The sequence below is a fragment of the Delphinus delphis genome, chromosome 1, assembly GCF_949987515.2.
Source record: "Delphinus delphis chromosome 1, mDelDel1.2, whole genome shotgun sequence".
Taxonomy (NCBI): domain Eukaryota; kingdom Metazoa; phylum Chordata; class Mammalia; order Artiodactyla; family Delphinidae; genus Delphinus; species Delphinus delphis.
In genome coordinates, this window is record NC_082683.1 from 56,469,145 (window position 1) to 56,486,224 (window position 17,080).

The following is a 17,080-nucleotide window of genomic DNA, read 5'->3' on the forward strand; positions in this document are numbered from 1 at the left end:
TGGTAGTCACTGATAGGTACAGAGAGCAGAAAAACTCATTTCAATCAACAACTAATTTATTTAGCTGGAATATAAACACCCAAGACTTCCGAAAAATATATTCATAATTTTCTCCGTGCTATAGACATTATCCTACTCTTGAGACTTTCACCATAGCACTAGCAGTATGAGTGAATGCCTGTGAGCCTACTTTAATGAGGAAAAGTGTATATAATATTTGAAGAATTACATTACTTCTTCCTTCCTATGCTATTTAAAGGAACTGCATACAGCCTGCTCAAGCAAAAGCACACGCTTCTAAGTTAGAGTACTCTATCAATCATCACCTATTTGCTGTTATCAGCATGAAGCTAAGTGTTGGGCCTATGCAAGAGAAGTGTGAATGCATTTGCCTCAAATTTGGGGTAGAGAAATAAACCTTTCCCATGAGATTATTTCCTTGAAAAGTCAGTAGAGAAAAGATAAAGAAGGAAGACATTCTTATTTAGTATCAACAGCTATGTAGTGCTTCGTATTATACGCTGGTTAAAGTCAGATGGCTCCAGCTATCCGTTTAGTAGAAGACCTAACATTACCCTGACAGTTGATTGCAGGAAGGGATGTTAACTTGCTCCTAATACCTTCCTCTGTATCAGAAATGCAGCTTCCTCTTTGATTGCATAGCGGAATCAACGAACGCAACGTTCTCTGAGCTGAAGATAGACTGAAGAAAAGCTAATCTGATAGATAATGTCTTGAGAGGGTCCAGCCTACAGAACCACAGATCTAATAACTCAGTGGGGCGTAGACACTTTCTAAAGCCTACGAGGACTTCTGCTCTTGGAATATTCCCTGCCTTAAACTGCAGCTCCCCAAAGTAATCTCCACTGTGCCAATCACAGTAAGTTAGAGGGCTAAGACTTCCTTCTCAGAGTAACACAGTAATTTAATTTTCTTGTGATAATTAGAAGGTTGAAGAAAATAAACATCTTAACTAAACTCAACTTATCTAAATGATTATAGCACAGATAAAATTAAGCATTTTAAAAGATAATCAAGCCAGACTTCCCTGGTGGCGCAGTGGTTAAGAATCCGCCTGCCAATGCAGGGGACAAGGGTTTGATCCTTGGTCCCGGAAGATCCCACATGCCACGGAGCAACTAAGCCCGTGAGCCACAGCTACTGAGCCTGCTCTCTACAGCCCTCGAGCCACAACTACTGAGGCCGTGTGCTGCAACTACTGAAGCCCGTGTGCCTAGTGCCCGTGTGCCTAGAGCCCGTGCTTGGCAACAAGAAAGGCTACCGCAATGAGAAGCCCGCGCACCACAATGAAGAGTAGCCCCTGCTTGGCCGCAACTAGAGAAAGCCCGCGCACAGCAACGAAGACAATGCAGCCAAAAATAATAAAAATAAATAAATAAAAGTTTAAAAAAAAGCTTCAAATTAGAAAAAAAGAGAGAATCAAAAAAAAAGATAAGCAAGCCATAAAATTAGTATTTCTATCAAGGCTATTTGTATCAACTAACTAAAAGTTTGCTTTTGAATTACCATGCCTGCTGAATCAGCTGTTAGTTAAACAATGCCGTTATATTTCACATAAAATAGTTCAATTTCAAGCATAATCTTTCTTAAAGTTGTGTATTAGCCAAACTTTGGTGTGGATTGTGTGCAAGGAAACATCCTAGTCATAGCTAACCTCACAATTAATCTTTCTTTTCTTTATTATAGAATAAAACTGCATTCAGTCTTTAACTGAATATTCATTGAGGGTGCTACTTGATTATGCCCTGTACTGGGTGGCCCTGGTGATACAACACTTACTAAGAATTAGTCTTTGCTAGGTTCCTGCCTTGGAGGAACTTGTCTGCCACTGAGAGATACAGACACATGTCAATTAGAAGACAATCTGAGAAGTGCCATAGAAGAGCTATAATAAAGCCCCATGAGGCCCCAAGGAGAGCTAGCATAGTCTTCACAGAGGAGGTGATATTTGACCTTGGTCTAGCAGGATGGCAAAGGAGGCATTCCAGGTAGAAAGCAAAGAAAATGCAAAGGAATGATAATAGATATGGGCATGACTTGTCCAGGGAAAGATAAAGTCTACACTGTGGCTTATGTGTATTGTTATAGTTTCTTTCCCCATTTCTCCCATCTCACCCCATACCCCAAGCTGGGATGTGAACTCCATAAGGGCAGGGTATTTTGTCTGTTTGGTTAATGAATATATCTTACATGTGCAGAACAGTGTCTAGCACAGTAAATGCTCAATAAATATTTGTCAAAAGACTGCACGTGTGTATGTGTGTGTGTGTATGTTTGAGTTGTAATTCTGTGACTTGGGACTTATGCACCTCCATGAGTTCAAGTGATTTTGGAGAAACAAGCCTCGGACAAGCCTTGGTCTTTGATCTTCTTACCTCCTTTTGAATACTTGACCCAAAGGAGAATTTTATTTTAAAACAAAATTCACTCTGTAGCAGCAGAGTGTTAAAGCCCTGGGAGATCTTTTTGTCATTGAGAAGTATCATAAACTGCAGACAGGAATAAGTCAAATTTTGGCTTGTGTCCATAGCATATTGAAGCCAGATAATAAATATTCAGGCTCTGTGTCATTTTAGGAAACCTGTTCAAGGATATTTAGTGTAGGCCTTTGGTGTTAATTTCTGAGTAAGCAACAGGAATGTCTTTCTTAAAGGTGGGGTGCCATGATGGTTCAGTAAACAGAGCTTTGGAAGAGTTGTCACAAGCGTCAGTAGGCATTATGTTGCTGTGAAAACCCAAAAAATTTAGTCATATAGTTAAAAATCACTTTCTGTGATACAAAGGACAAGTCTTGAAATTATAATTCAGACTTTAAAATACTATAAAGTCTCACAATGCCTACAATTAATTTTTTTAAATACAGTAAAAGAAAGAGATTATCTATGCATCTCTTATTCTCTTATATATTATTTGAAAAAACTCATTATAGTGACATATTCTGAAATTTCCATGTAACAGTTTTCCCTGTGCCCCCAAAAAAACTCAAAATGGAAAAAAAAATACAGTATATCACTTAAAAATATTAAATATTTACTCTATGCCAGTTTAGGATACTTTATACATACTCATTTATTCTTCATAATAAACTACTGGATAAGCTATCATCCCTTTATTAAAAATTGAGACTTAGTATTAATTTTCCCATTTTCATGGAGCACATGATGAACAGAATTTGGACACAAACTCTAGTCTGTATGATTCTAAAACTCTTACTCTTTATACCACATAATAAAGACAATTTGTATAAGTATTGATTTCTTGATTGCTAATGACAGTGCTTTTAATTTTTAATTTATTATTTATAAATTTATACATATTTAAATTTTATTTAGTGAATATATTTAAATTCCTTTGTGGCCTTTATTAACAGAAAAATAGCATTTGTTTCCAAGTTTACTTAAACATATTTGGTACTTTCAACTGAAAATATTTTAATTGCTTCCAAAAGCAACAGTCCACAAATTTTTATGGTAATAATACTGTGGACAAGGAGGTACTATATGAGATATACTGTGTGCTGAAACTGATGTAAATAAGGGAAAGACCCTCAAGGACCTTATAATTAAGTTTGGAAAATGAAGCATTTATGCTCAATACTTAGTTTCTGCCTTTCAGTCACCTGTCAGAAAAAAATTCACTTTCATTCTTTACTGCTTTGATTAATTCCAAGTCAATTATTCATTAGTGTTTGCCAACCTTACCAGGGAAACTCACCAAGTACATATTTTTTAATATCAAAATACCATCCAATAGTGAATGGCCAATGCCAGACTATCTAGGTGCCTGCTCTGCCTGTTTAAAGAAATCCTTTTCTCCTTAATCTGGCAAGAGACGGTGAGACTACGCTTTGTATTAGAACACGGGTTACAGTGGAGGGTAGGAACTGCACACAGAACTAGAAATTACATGGAGAAGAAGACCCGGTAGGATGGCGTGAGGGTGAGATCTCGCCAGTGACAAAAAGGGCCCTCCGTCATGGGCTGCTTACACATCAAAATGTATTAGAAGGAAAGAAGCATACCACAGCAGATGCTCAATAAAAGGAAACTAACCTGTTTGTTCACCATTGAATTTGCAGTGTCTAGGACGACACAGTTGTCAATCAACATTTGCTAAATGAATGAGTAAATGATCCAGGATGCTCAGGTCATTTGGACAACGGTAGTTGTCAATAAATGATTAACTTCCTGCGTGGGCTGACGTGGGCTCTCACTTCTGGCATCCCTGCGGTTTCTGGATTGAAATGGTAGGCTACACATTCCTTAGAAGAACTGCGGACACTCAGAATGTGTAGATTTTAAATCTGAATCTGATTCTGGAACTTCTATTACTTGCTTGTTTATGACATTGGCAAGGTTTGGCACATTGTGGCTGATAAGACATTTCCGACAGCTGTGAAAGGGCCCTACTCTGCTTTTGTTGGTAGTGGTAGTGGTGATGAGATGGGAAGGTAAGAATGATTCTCAGGTTGCTAGCTTGGTTTACCCTGTGCATTTTGTGTTATCTTCTGTGTGTGTGCATGCACGTGTGTGTGTGTGTTTTGACTGCATAGCACAGTACTTGGCACTGAAGCACAATAATACACATTTTAAACAAACACCTAAAAATAATAGCTATCACATTTAGAATGCCTACAAATGTTTATTCATGTGTCATTTCATTTCATTATTATTTTACAGATTGAGTTATTCAAGGACACGTATCTAGATGGAGCTAGGATATAAACCCACATCCACAGGCCTCAGTGCCCATGTTATTACCATTATGCTGACTGAAAGGAATGGATAAAGGAATGATGGATCTCGTGGTGGGAGAAACTTTAGGGCTGGATCAGTTAGGAAGCTTTGTAAATAATGTACAAGGTATTTCATAGTGTTAGCTATGATTTATTGTCTATTTCACAGCTAAATGGATGAAAGAGGGTGGAAAAAAGGAACTTATTATTTAAATCTAAATAATAAAGAGAACTTTTGGTACCCTACACTTGGGTAAACATGACTGATTGGCAAGATATTTGTTATTCTAGCTAAACTAAACTCATAGTGCTGACTTAACACATGTCCTCTTTTTTATTCCTCATTAAAATAGTAAGTCTCCTGCATCATGGCCTTTCCTAGTTTTGAAATCTGTTATTAAGATAGAGAAATATACATCATATATAATATTACCTAGTGTGATAACGTTGAGTGAGTTGATGATGCTTCCTGGATAAAAGACAGTTGCTGAAGAATATTGTTTTCTGTATTTCTTGTATTTGGCCAGTTTGCCTTTCTAGACTAAATGGCTTTGAATCCCATTCAGTTTGGCTACATCACCTTGAGACTGACATTGGTATTTTCTCCTTGATTTTTACCCCGAGTTTTCTCTCTAGTCCACTTTGCACTTATTTTTTTCACCAGCATTTTTTTTCCAACAAACACTCCAGAAAGCAAGGAGAGACGGGATAGCAGTCAGTTTTGTATTCTTCCTTCTGGTGAGCATGTTCTATGCCTAGCTCTTCTAGGCAACTTTGAAAAAAAAAAATCTGTTCTAAGGATGTTTATTAGTTAGATTTGCTAAGATTAGCCTTGGGTGTCCTTAGTAGTTTAAAGTTTTCTTCTTTAAAAAGAGAGAGAGACAGACAGACAGAATGAATGAAGACCTTTACTTTAAAACTATATAATTAGATTAAGTGCTGTATTTTTTCAGATTTCAATATGCTATTTTATACTCAGGCAAGGAAGACAATTCCCAAGAAGAGACGCTTGAAATGTCAGTAAATAATACGTTGTGTTTAACAAACAAAAAAGCAGTTGGCTCGGTTTTCTTCCTTTTGGTTTTATTTTGAATGTTTTTGAAAGAAATGTTAATTCGCAGAGCACTGGTTTCCTTCCTGGGTTTTTGTTGTTGTTGTTTGTTGTTTTCTAAATGATAGTAACGCTTTGCTATTTATGTACCTATATTTTTTTCCTGGACATTTGGACATTTCTTGGAAACAAGCTAAAGTTTATCATTTGGCTTTTATTAGTATTTTCAAAAGAGGTAATACTTTGTTTTGAATTTTTTATACAAAATATATGTAGAGAGTGATCTTTAATAATTTGATAATTGAACCATTAAAGGAAAGAACTCCCATATTTAAATTAAATATTTTAGTACGCATTTTCTTGTTTAATTTAGGTTTAATTGCATTATTAATTGTCGTGAACAAGATATTCCTAGGGAAAAAGCTGAGCAGATCATCTAATTGCAGCTTTTACTGCTTTGAATGATAAAGTGCCTTTGATTTGGTGCTGAGCCAGGACGGTTTGATTGATAATATCTGTCTCAGATGTCACCCTGGGAGAAAAGGATAAAACCTCAGTAGACTTGCTGCATTGCAGCTGTCTCTGCTGCTCCAATTTCTCTGCCCCATTGACGTCATTGCGAGGTTTCAAACCAGTCCAGAGTGTCTAGTAAACCCGCACAAAAATGAAATGAAGGAACAGAAAAACACTGATTCAGAACCCAGTCCTCACTCCAAAGACGTAGCTGTTATATTTTCTCAGATAATGGACAGACTTTGTCTCCTTCGCTGCACTTAAAAAAATTATTAAAATGTCAACAGCTATCCAGAAATGTGGGAAAGCCTCAGACAAGGAATGTGAGTTGGATAAACCCTTCTGAAATCAGATTATATCTCAGTGAGCCACATTCGTCCAGGGTACTCAGATATCATAACCTGCATCCGGCTTGTCTCTTACCATCGGGGATATCTGAAGCAGAAAGTGGCCTGGGAAATGTCTTTCCCTGGGGGCAGGACTGGTCTAACCACCCTGCCTAGTTACCAGCACCCTTTCCTCCTGGTTTCTACACTATACACAGTTTTTTGTGTCGAGCTCTAAATAAGTGCCCCAAAACCATGATATGAGCACAGAGTAGAGCTACAGTATTTTCCAAGGAAAATGACAGACTCTTATCGTTGTATTTTTTTTAAAATGAATTTAGCAAAAAGAAAATACACAAGAGGAAGCAGAGGAGGAAAAAGAAACCCCTTGGCAATGTTTTTTTTTTAAGTTGCTTTGTCAGCTTAATACATTAAAAATATGATAAACTCTAAGCCTCAAAATAATTTATTTCTACATGCTGTAACATAGCAATTTAGTGACCTAGCTGAGCATTAATGTTAAAAATATGTGTCCAAATACTGATTTTTTCCTCTGCTGGCCAATTGGACTGCTGGCAGAAGGAGAATGTTCTCCATTTCTGTTCTTATGCATACCCAGTCCTCCTTCTCCACCAGGAGTGGCAGGAAAGGACTCACAATTACCAGGTAGCTTCCATTTCTTTTGAGCCAACAAGTTACATGGCATACAATTGGAAAACTGCTGAATCTTTGTAACATTTGAAGTTTAAAAACATCCCTTCCATTTTTCACTTTGTCTGGCAGACAACTCTGTGAGGTTGATAAAGTAATTGTCATCATTTTATAGATGAGGAGACGGCTTCCGTCTGGTTAAAAGGAAAAATAAAAAAGCTTGCCTGAGCTACTCATCTTGTAAAGGCAGGGCCAAGATTCAAACCTCAATTTTTGAAACTCTACATTCATCCTCTTCTTTCCCCACCATATGTTCAATGAGGTAGTATTTTTTGATCCTATGACCTATCTTTTGGATTCCCTTCATCTTAGCAGATATGTATTGACCATTTACTGTATGCTTTAGGATAAAAGCTATGTATCAATAAGATACAGTCGTTGGACTTAGAGAACTTAGAATACTGGGAATAAGACATGGATCCACATATAACTGTATTACTAGGCAGAATAAGATAGGTGTATAAGATGAAATGATAGTATCTGATCAGTGCATCTGGAATGAAGTAGCATTTCACATAAATACTGAAGGACTGGTGACATTTCAGCAGATAAAGATGGTGGGTGCAGCCATGTGGGCCAAGGGACCTGCATGAACACAGTCAAATAGGCAAGATAGTCTGAGGGGTGACAGGAATGATACAGACGATCTTATTTTGAAACTGAAGGCTGGGATCTGGTCAAAGTTTGATTAGGGCTGTTAGTGACAGATTTTAAACGCCAGGGTGAGGAGTTTATAATAATAAGGAGACATTTAAATGCTTTAATCTGGGGAGTAAAACCATTAAATCTGTGCTTTAGTGTAATTGGTTAAGCAACCGTGTGTAGGGTACGTGAGAGAATAGAAAATCTGGCTCATGGCGCCAATTAGGAGTTTTCAGAGACAAGTGGGAGGAGGGGTTTGAGGAAATAGGATAATGTGGCGATATAGGAATTCATTCATTTGTTTTAAAGTATTTATTGAGCACCTACTATCTGTCAGGCACTATTCTAGGTATGAGAATATGAGAGTCACAAACTGATAAGCTGCCTGCCTGAAATGGAGAGGAGATAAATTCACCAAGAGCAAAGGGGCTAGAACTAACAGCACTTAGTAACAACTGGTCCTGAATGGAAGAAGAGTCGGTGCTGACTTGGAAATTTCTCTGCCAAGGGAACAAGTCCCATAGCTTGTTTGCTAAAAGTGCATTTTCACTATGAAGTCAGCCTCTTTGACAATATAATAATACTTCACATGGATACTCTATGGCTCAAAGCATCAAGTGCTGCATAACTATTATCAATATTATCAAGTCGTGATTGGGGTTTTTTAGTGTATTTTTATTCTAACAAAATATAGACATTTCAATATGTTTAATCAGGTAAATTGTTTCCCATTTTACTTATCATTTTAAAGCAAAGAGTCAAAATATGTTTATTCATAATGTGTTTTCAAATAATCTTAGGAAAGTTATTTCAAAGGAATGTTGCTTGGAATTTACCTTGCCATGTAATCTTTTTAGCTCATTGCTGCTGTGACACTGCCTATATGTTAATGCAGTATACATTATGAAAAATATTATGCATTGTGTGCGGAGCTACTAAAATGAGGGTCTAGGGGGCTAGTGCCCTGTGGGGAGAGATTCAATTCGACCTTATATATTGATACGATTTGTGAGCTATGTCATCTTGAGCATTTAACAGTTTAAACATCTAATCATCTCCTCTGAGGTTATTTAGATGAGTGATAGGTGATTTTTCCTACATATCCACAGGTCTCAGAACTTATTTATAATGCTGACCTGTGGGTTATATTACAAGTAAGATGTTTTTACCAGTGCATATTTAAAAATTAGCGGACATTAAGAATCCTAGCTCACATCCAAGCAAAAGTGAGCCATATAATTAGGTTATCGTCCGGTCAATAGAAACCCTGAGGATTTTGATAATGACCCCCTTTATTTAAAGTGTCTGCCTTTTGTCAAGTTAAGAATAAGAATCCACATGGAAGCTGAAGTGAGGAGTTGAGAACATTACCTGCATAATTATCTTTGAGGAGTTGTGTTAGTAAACATAAGATGATAATAAAATGACCTGCTTATATTGATAATTACCTCCAGCAAATTGCAGATTCACTGAAAAAGATTTACCCAGCAAACAGTTACTGATGTGCCAGGCGTGGTGCTGAAATAGCTCTCTCTCACTCAGATGCTAATATTTTGTAATCCTTTCTGTCAAACTGACTTAAGATGAAACAGATAAGGGACAGATTTGATCAGTGACCTCTTTTAGTTTAGCCTACAAAATTTTAGTTTTAAAAAAACTATTCAGGGATCATGAACCTCCATTGCCTTGTTGCTTAAAATTTAGACTCAGCTGAAGTGATGGAAATTTCTGACAAGCCTTTCCAAATTCCACCCAACACCCTTCCCCATTCTCCCCCACCCTCTCATCCTGCATGTACTGCCCTTTCTGCTCTCTTTGACCTGTCATATTGTATTTATCTGTCTATTTGTTTCTTTCAACTCTGGACCATGAAACCCTTGAGGAGCATGACTGTTTCCCTCATTTTTATGTCCACAGCACTCAGTAGAGCCTCTGACATATACTGGCTCCTCAGGAAATGCAGAAAATGTCAGTTAAACTGAACTTTTGCCACTGAAGACATGGATTTCATGGCTTTGGGGGATGGGGGATTGTTTTCCTAAGAAAGAGCTCTTTTATATCTGTATGCCTAATGGAAAGGCTGTATTTCTCATCATGTCTCAGGGTAACTTTCTGAGTGTTGAAGTATATGGGAATAATAATAATAGTAACAATAATAATAACAGCAGCACCTATAGTTTACTGAGCACTTAGTGTTTGCCAGGCCTGTGCTAAGCACTTAACATAATAATATCTTGGTCAATCTAGGTAATTCTTCATTTTGCAGAAGGGGAAGCAAACAGCTTAAGTTACTTGCCCAAGGCCACAGAAATATTAGCAGTTGGAAAAGTCAGGATTAACCTGTTTTTCTGCCTCTAAAGCCTACTCTTTACAGTTAGGGGAAATTGGCAAGTGAGCATCTATCAAATCCATTAGAAAAGACATGGATTTTATGTGGATTTTATGGAATATGGTAGTCACATATGAATGGAATAACTGTTACACATGTCTGTCCATGCAGGAAGATACCTGATTTTAAAAAATTTTTATTTTATATTGGAGTATAGTTGATTAAGAATGTTGTATTAGTTTCAGGTGTACAGCAAAGTGATTCAGTTATACACATACGTGTATCTATTCTTTTTCAAATTCTTTTCCCATTTAGGTTATTACAGAATATTAAGCAGAGTTCCCTGTGCTATACAGTAGGTCTTTGTTGGTTATCTATTTTAAATATAGCAGTGTGTACATGTCAATCCCAAACTCCCAATCTATCCCTCCCTCCTGATTTCATTATCATAGCATGGAGAGAAAAGTCAGATGTTTCCACAAGAAAGGAATTTCAAGTTGTTTGTCTAGTCTTTTAGCATCTAGATATATTTGGAAACATGATTATTTTTAAATTCATTTTTGCTTTGGTTCTTTTAATATGAAAAATATGATTTATAAAACAGTCACTGTATAAGGAGTCAAAAGACTTGAATTCTAATCTCAGCTTTGTGTTTTGCTAACCTGTATGATTCTTTAACAATCCTGAGCCTATTTCTTTGTTGTTAAATAAATATATGAACTGAATGGAGTGATGTCTTAGGTTCACCATATCCCATACCTTCCAATCCCTCTGCTGTGCTTGGTTTGCTTCTGAGCAACCTCTGAAGTCCAGTATCAACTTGATTTGGTGAGAAAAAGCTTATGGGGATACTTGTAGGGGGACATTATCATCTCAGAGCTTTATAATGATAATCTCTACTGGGTTCTCCATGGTTTGGAAGTAAAATGAAACAATGAGTGAGGGGGATAACAGTTTACAAAATATTAGCACTTTCCTACATTTGGCCTTTTAACCTTTAGAAACATTGATCAAGACACCTCTAAATTGATTCTAGCTGACATTTGGAGGAAAACCATAAATTGAAGCTATTGTCTATATGGAATGTTTATATGGAACTATTAGCAAAGTAAAAGGGAAACTTCAGGTATTATAACTTCAGCATCAAATGGGCTTTTGCCATGGTAGGATGTTTTTTGTGGCTGAAATCATTATAGTTACAGAGTCATTAGGATGAAAGGAACCTTGAGGTTCTGTCTATCTGGTCCACCTTTCTGCCTGGGGCCATGTCACATTTGAGCTATAAAAAGAGATTACACAGGAATAAAGACACAGACCTACTAGAGAATGGACTTGAGGATATGGGGAGGGGGAAGGGTAAGCTGGGACAAAGTGAGAGAGTGGCATGGACATGTATACACTACCAAACGTAAAATAGATAGCTAGTGGGAAGCAGCCGCATAGCACAGGGAGATCAGCTCGGTGCTTTGTGACTACGTAGAGGGGTGGGATAGGGAAGCTGGGAGGGAGGGAGACGCAAGAGGGAAGAGATATAGGAACATATGTATATGTATAACTGATTCACTTTGTTATAAAGCAGAAACTAACACACCATTGTAAAGCAATTATACTACAATAAAGATGTAAAAAATAATAATAATAAAATACAAAAGGTAAGAAAAAAAAAGAGATTAGAAATCTTTTTTTGTTTTTTAAGGGAGATTCCACAACTTCCCCTGGTATCCTTTTCCAGTAAGACAATCTCACCTATCAGCAAATAGCTTTTCAGAGCTAACCTAAATCCCTAGGGCTGCAGTTTGAATTCATTTTCTTCCATCCCTAGAGGTAAAACACAGCTGGTATAATAACTCCTCATGTACATGAAGATTGTTATCAAGATGTTATTCAGCTCTCATCCTAAAGCCAAATTCCTTGAACCTTTCTTCATAATTTCTCTTTGTCTAACCCTTTAATCACCTTCCTTTTGCACACATAAACTCTCCCCAAATCTTCGTCTCAGTTGTGAGTCCCAGGATAATATATAATTGCATGTTTAGCAATTATACCTTGTGAATTGCTCAGTTGAATATTACACATGAACATGATAACTTGGATTCTGTTTCTGTTTAAGCAAACATATGCTGAAAACTTTTCCTTTTAACCTTGGAAATGCAAAGCATTGTGTAATAGCAAGAGAGATTACAAGGGTGCACATTGCCTTTAAAAATCCCAGATTTATAGAAGTCATAAACTAAGAACTAATATATTAAGGGAGACTGTTTTTTAAAAAATCCACAGCCACTTTCCTCACATTTCAACTCCGAAGCTAAGCAGAAGTTTGATGTAGTAAGACAAGAATAAATTTTGGTTTCAAACAACTCCAGTCTCAGTCTGGATATAACTGGACTCAATGGGCAAGTATATTCTAACTTATAAGCTTTGCTTACATACTATGTTACATAAGATGATAATAATAAAAATGGTGAATTCCTTGAAGGCCAGGGCTATTTCTTATTTATTTTTGTATCTCCAGGGCCTAGCGCAATTCACAGGATAGATTAATGGTCACTTAATATTTGAATTTTACTGAATGGTTGCATGTGAGAATTAAATGAGATTTATGTATGTGAAAATATTTGGTCAGCTCTTGAACTCTACATAACTGTGAGTCATTACTATTAATTTTTAAAGAGTCATTATTAGTAGTGAATTTAAAAAAAATTAAACTAGATTTTGATTTGCACTGATCTTTCCAGGAACATTTCTGCTATCCATTTGTTGCATATCTTATAAAAATTTGATAAAGGTGTGTTTCCTAAAATGAATAATCAATAGCACACAGCTTACTATTTGGAGTTTAATGCTTAGTCTCTTCTGATGAGCAATCCGAGAATGACAAATGAACTTAAAATGTGACTAAGGTGACCTCCTGGGGCCAATCAAAAATAACCCTGGCACCAGAAGTATAGAGCTACTCTGAAAAATTTATATTTTTCCAGGGTTCCCATGACCTTGTGTACATTTCCCTATGTAGGAGAGAAAATCAGTGATATCTTTGACTAACAAAAGCACCCAAAGGTTTAAATAACATTGCTTTATGTATTAACAACATAACTGAAAGGAGTCTTTTAGGTTCTTGACCTTCGTCCACGGGGAACATTGCCAGAGGACCAGAGGAGTAATATAGGGAACATTTTTTTGTCAGAGACTTAAAAAGGAGTTTTTGTAAATCGTAGTTCGATCTTTTTAAAGAACACCCTCCCCCTGTCTTTGTACTTGACTTACAAATATTTGACTCAAGGAGCTTGAGCTTGTAAACAAATATTTGACTCAAGGAGCTTGAGCTTGTAATCAAAGTGGTTCAGGTTGAGATCTTAGCTCTGCCATGCAAGTAGATCCTTGGGAATATCACTCAGTCTCTCTAATCTGTAAAATGGGAAATATGTCACCAAGTTCCTAAGACTCCTGGCCCTGTTGGATTTGGGGGAACTTCATTACCTTCTTTACCTTCTGTTATCCTTCTCTTTTGCATATCTTGTTAGTAAGAATTAGCTAGTTAATATACCTTACAAAACTAGTATGTTCAATGGATTTTAAGAGACCCCTGCAAGAAGAGGCTGAAACTTCGATAAAGCATTTTATTGAATTTCTTTTCAAGAGTGATATTGATCGCTTGATAATGACACAAAGCCACAAAGCTCTGAGAATGTGTTCTTTTTTGAGGAACTAAGTTAAAAAAAATTGTATCTTTAAAAGTGAAAATTGATTACAGCCTGCCAAGGCCAAACAGTATGGGAAAAAAATTCTGGACTAGGAACAGGAGGCCTGCTTTGGAGCCAGCTCTGCCACAAATTAGATAAGCCTGGGTAAGTCACTTTTCTTTACTGGGTCTTAACTGCTTCATCTTTGAAATGAGAGAATTATATCCAAGGCCTTCCTGTATCAACAGTCTAGGTACTGAGATTAATAAATTGTTATTCTCTCAAAGAGACACTGCCTGGAGCGCTGAAGTGTTGAGGGTTGTTTTGCCATCAAAACTTCAGACATGGAGAACTTCTGCAAAATGACATGGCCCTTAGGCCAGCACATCTCTGTAGGGAAAATATCAGGTGACCAGGTGTGAGCACAAGAAGATTCTGCAGGCACTCTGCCCCCTCATATTTCTTTTTTACATGAAGATCATACTGCCTTGATTGTTAAGAAAGTTTGTCACTAATCAGAAATGTAAAAAGAACAATAACAACAAAATGAACACTAAGCTGGTGTTCAGGATTTAAAAAAATGACAAAAAAGAGATTAAAAATCATATAAATCTGAAATCAGACAAATAATTTACTCTGCTAAATCAAATTTCAGAGATTGAAGTCTGAATCAGTTTTTGTTGCCGTGGTCTCTGTTGAATTTACCAAATACAAATATCACTCAGTAATTTAATTTTCATGGAGCTGGCAGGGTATAGATATTTGTGACTCTCCCACTTATGGCCTAAATTAGATCTCTTTATTTGGAATAAAAAATATATTTGCAAAGCTTGTATTTTTATTCCTTCTCCATGTTCTTTGCACTTGAAAATGGACCGTGTCTAATTGTATACTTGGCCTAGAACTGTATTCTTGGCCATAACAGATGATAAATCAACTCACTTCACCCAACCAAAAAAGCAAAATAATTTATAGATGTTAATATCTTATAGCTAGCAGCAGTCTTTCCTACTGTTAAAGAGCGTAAAATAATCAGCCAGACACACATCATGTTTATTGCTTTTATAAGCAGAATATTCAGGAATGGTGTTTCTCACAGTAAAAACTGAATTGAAATAAGTCCACATATACGCCACCTAAACTACAGTGAAAAACCATCTTTGCTCTTTTCCCGTTACTGATGAGGGAAAATACAAAACCTGAAGAGCACTGGTTTCTTCAGAATCTCCTGTCTGGGACTTGTAATCCATATTTTGTATAAATTTATTTTTTTTCTCTCTAAAGCTCTGAATAAAAAATAAACTGAAACCTAAGGTTAAGGCAAACAAGAAATACATAGACAAAATTTAGAATCCCTAACAACTTAAGATTCATCCTGAAAGCGTTTAAAATGCACTAGCATTCAATTTGAGAAAGAAAAGGAAGACCCTACTGCTGTATATTTCTGTTCAAAATGTTCTGCTGTTTCACTGGAATAGGAAGGAACAGGTTTCTGTTGAGTTGGCAAGTTAGTGTGCTTGAATGGAAGAGAAGTAGGCCAAGGAAATCACACTGCTTTTAGTACTTTCTTTGCAAAGAGTTTTTTTGGACCAAGTCCATGACTGCTACAAGTAAGTACTCAGCTGCAAGAAGAATGCAACTGGAGATCAAGTAGGCTTTGGCTTTGTATTAATACACTATTAAGCTACTAATGTTCATTTGAATCTAGAGACTTAGGAGCAAACCAAGTGGCTAATATCCTGCAAGGAGCCTCAGGTCCCTTTCATAGTGAATCTTGGATGTAGAGGTCATTAATTAAACCTGATACAAAAACCCACTCTTCTGAGTGATTGCAAAATAGTTAGTGTTAGAGTTCTACATCTTAATGTTACACTCACTCATCATGGTGTTATTATTAATTTCTCTATTTTACATATGAAAAAAGGAAACAGAAAAGTCATACAACTAGTAAATGGCCCTTTCCAGTCAAAGTTTCAAGTCCTACTCCCTTGTGTCCATGCCCTGTTGCCTTCCCTGGTATTTTTCTGCATTCAGAGAGGCTGACTAACTCCACTGTTCTTCAAGATGCAGTAATATCTGTCCTCCTGCTGGGACCTTTCTGGACACAAAGTAATTTGTCCACAAAGGAAGAAGGGAGCTGAAGCAATATACCAGGAATCAGGAATCAGGAGTTCCTAAACTATCATCTTCCAAGGACACTGGTCACTGGTGGCAGTAGCATGGCTTCCAAATGGTCGGGCCCAGTCACTTTTTCCCCAGAGCCTCTGCCACTCCTCACCGTGGCCTGCACTGCTTTCCACCCTCACACCTGAGTACTTTCTCTCCAGGGTCTCTTTTAATTTCTCTTTCCAATCCAGTTTCCTTCAGGGAAACTTGTAATATACCCCATAGGAGTGAAATCCAGTTCTGGGGTAGGTTCAGATGATCTCCCAGAAGGCTCCTGTTTCAGGGTCCCTGAAGGTTCAGCAACAGGAGGTTGTTTGGCCTGGAGCACAGATAGACCCTCTGCGAGCCATGCAGCCCAGCTCCATATGCCAGCATCCCATCCCACATATAGCCCAGTGACCAAAGAATAGATGTGTCTAGTAACCCTGAAACGGAAGGTGGAGGAAGCAGCAAGAACATAGAAGTCTTGGGCATGGTAGGTGTATAATCATTTTCTAGATTTAAAAACAAAAAATCTTTTCAGTGGGATAATAATAAACAATGCTGTGGGATGTGGATCATTTATTGTAAAGACCTTCATTCATTTTGCCAGCAGGTGGCTTGGTTCAGCAGTATGCTTGCTAGGAATCTGTCGCAGGTAAAGAGATTGGTTAGTGCCACAGCTGAGATCTGACCCAGGTAGTCCAAGCGTGTCTAGAGTGGGGAACCTATAGGGCAGAGAGTGTGGAACTCATATAATCATGTGTGGAATTTCAGAAACTGTATGATCTTCCAGCTCAGGGCCCGATTTTCATTTGTCTTTGAATTTCTAGTATATGAGTCTAAAACATGTAAATTAAACTGAAGATGGGTTATTAAAAGGCTAAATATGAGCAAGATTCTGCATTACAGCATGTTGTAAGGTGG

At 37.2% G+C, this 17,080-nt stretch overlaps 1 protein-coding gene across 2 annotated transcripts in view; it reads left to right on the forward strand.

Annotated features, from left to right (window-relative positions):
• The window catches only part of PDE4B (phosphodiesterase 4B), a 481,867-nt gene that overhangs the window by 273,053 nt on the left and 191,734 nt on the right, over positions 1-17,080 (forward strand). The gene's annotated exons all lie outside the window — the stretch shown is intronic.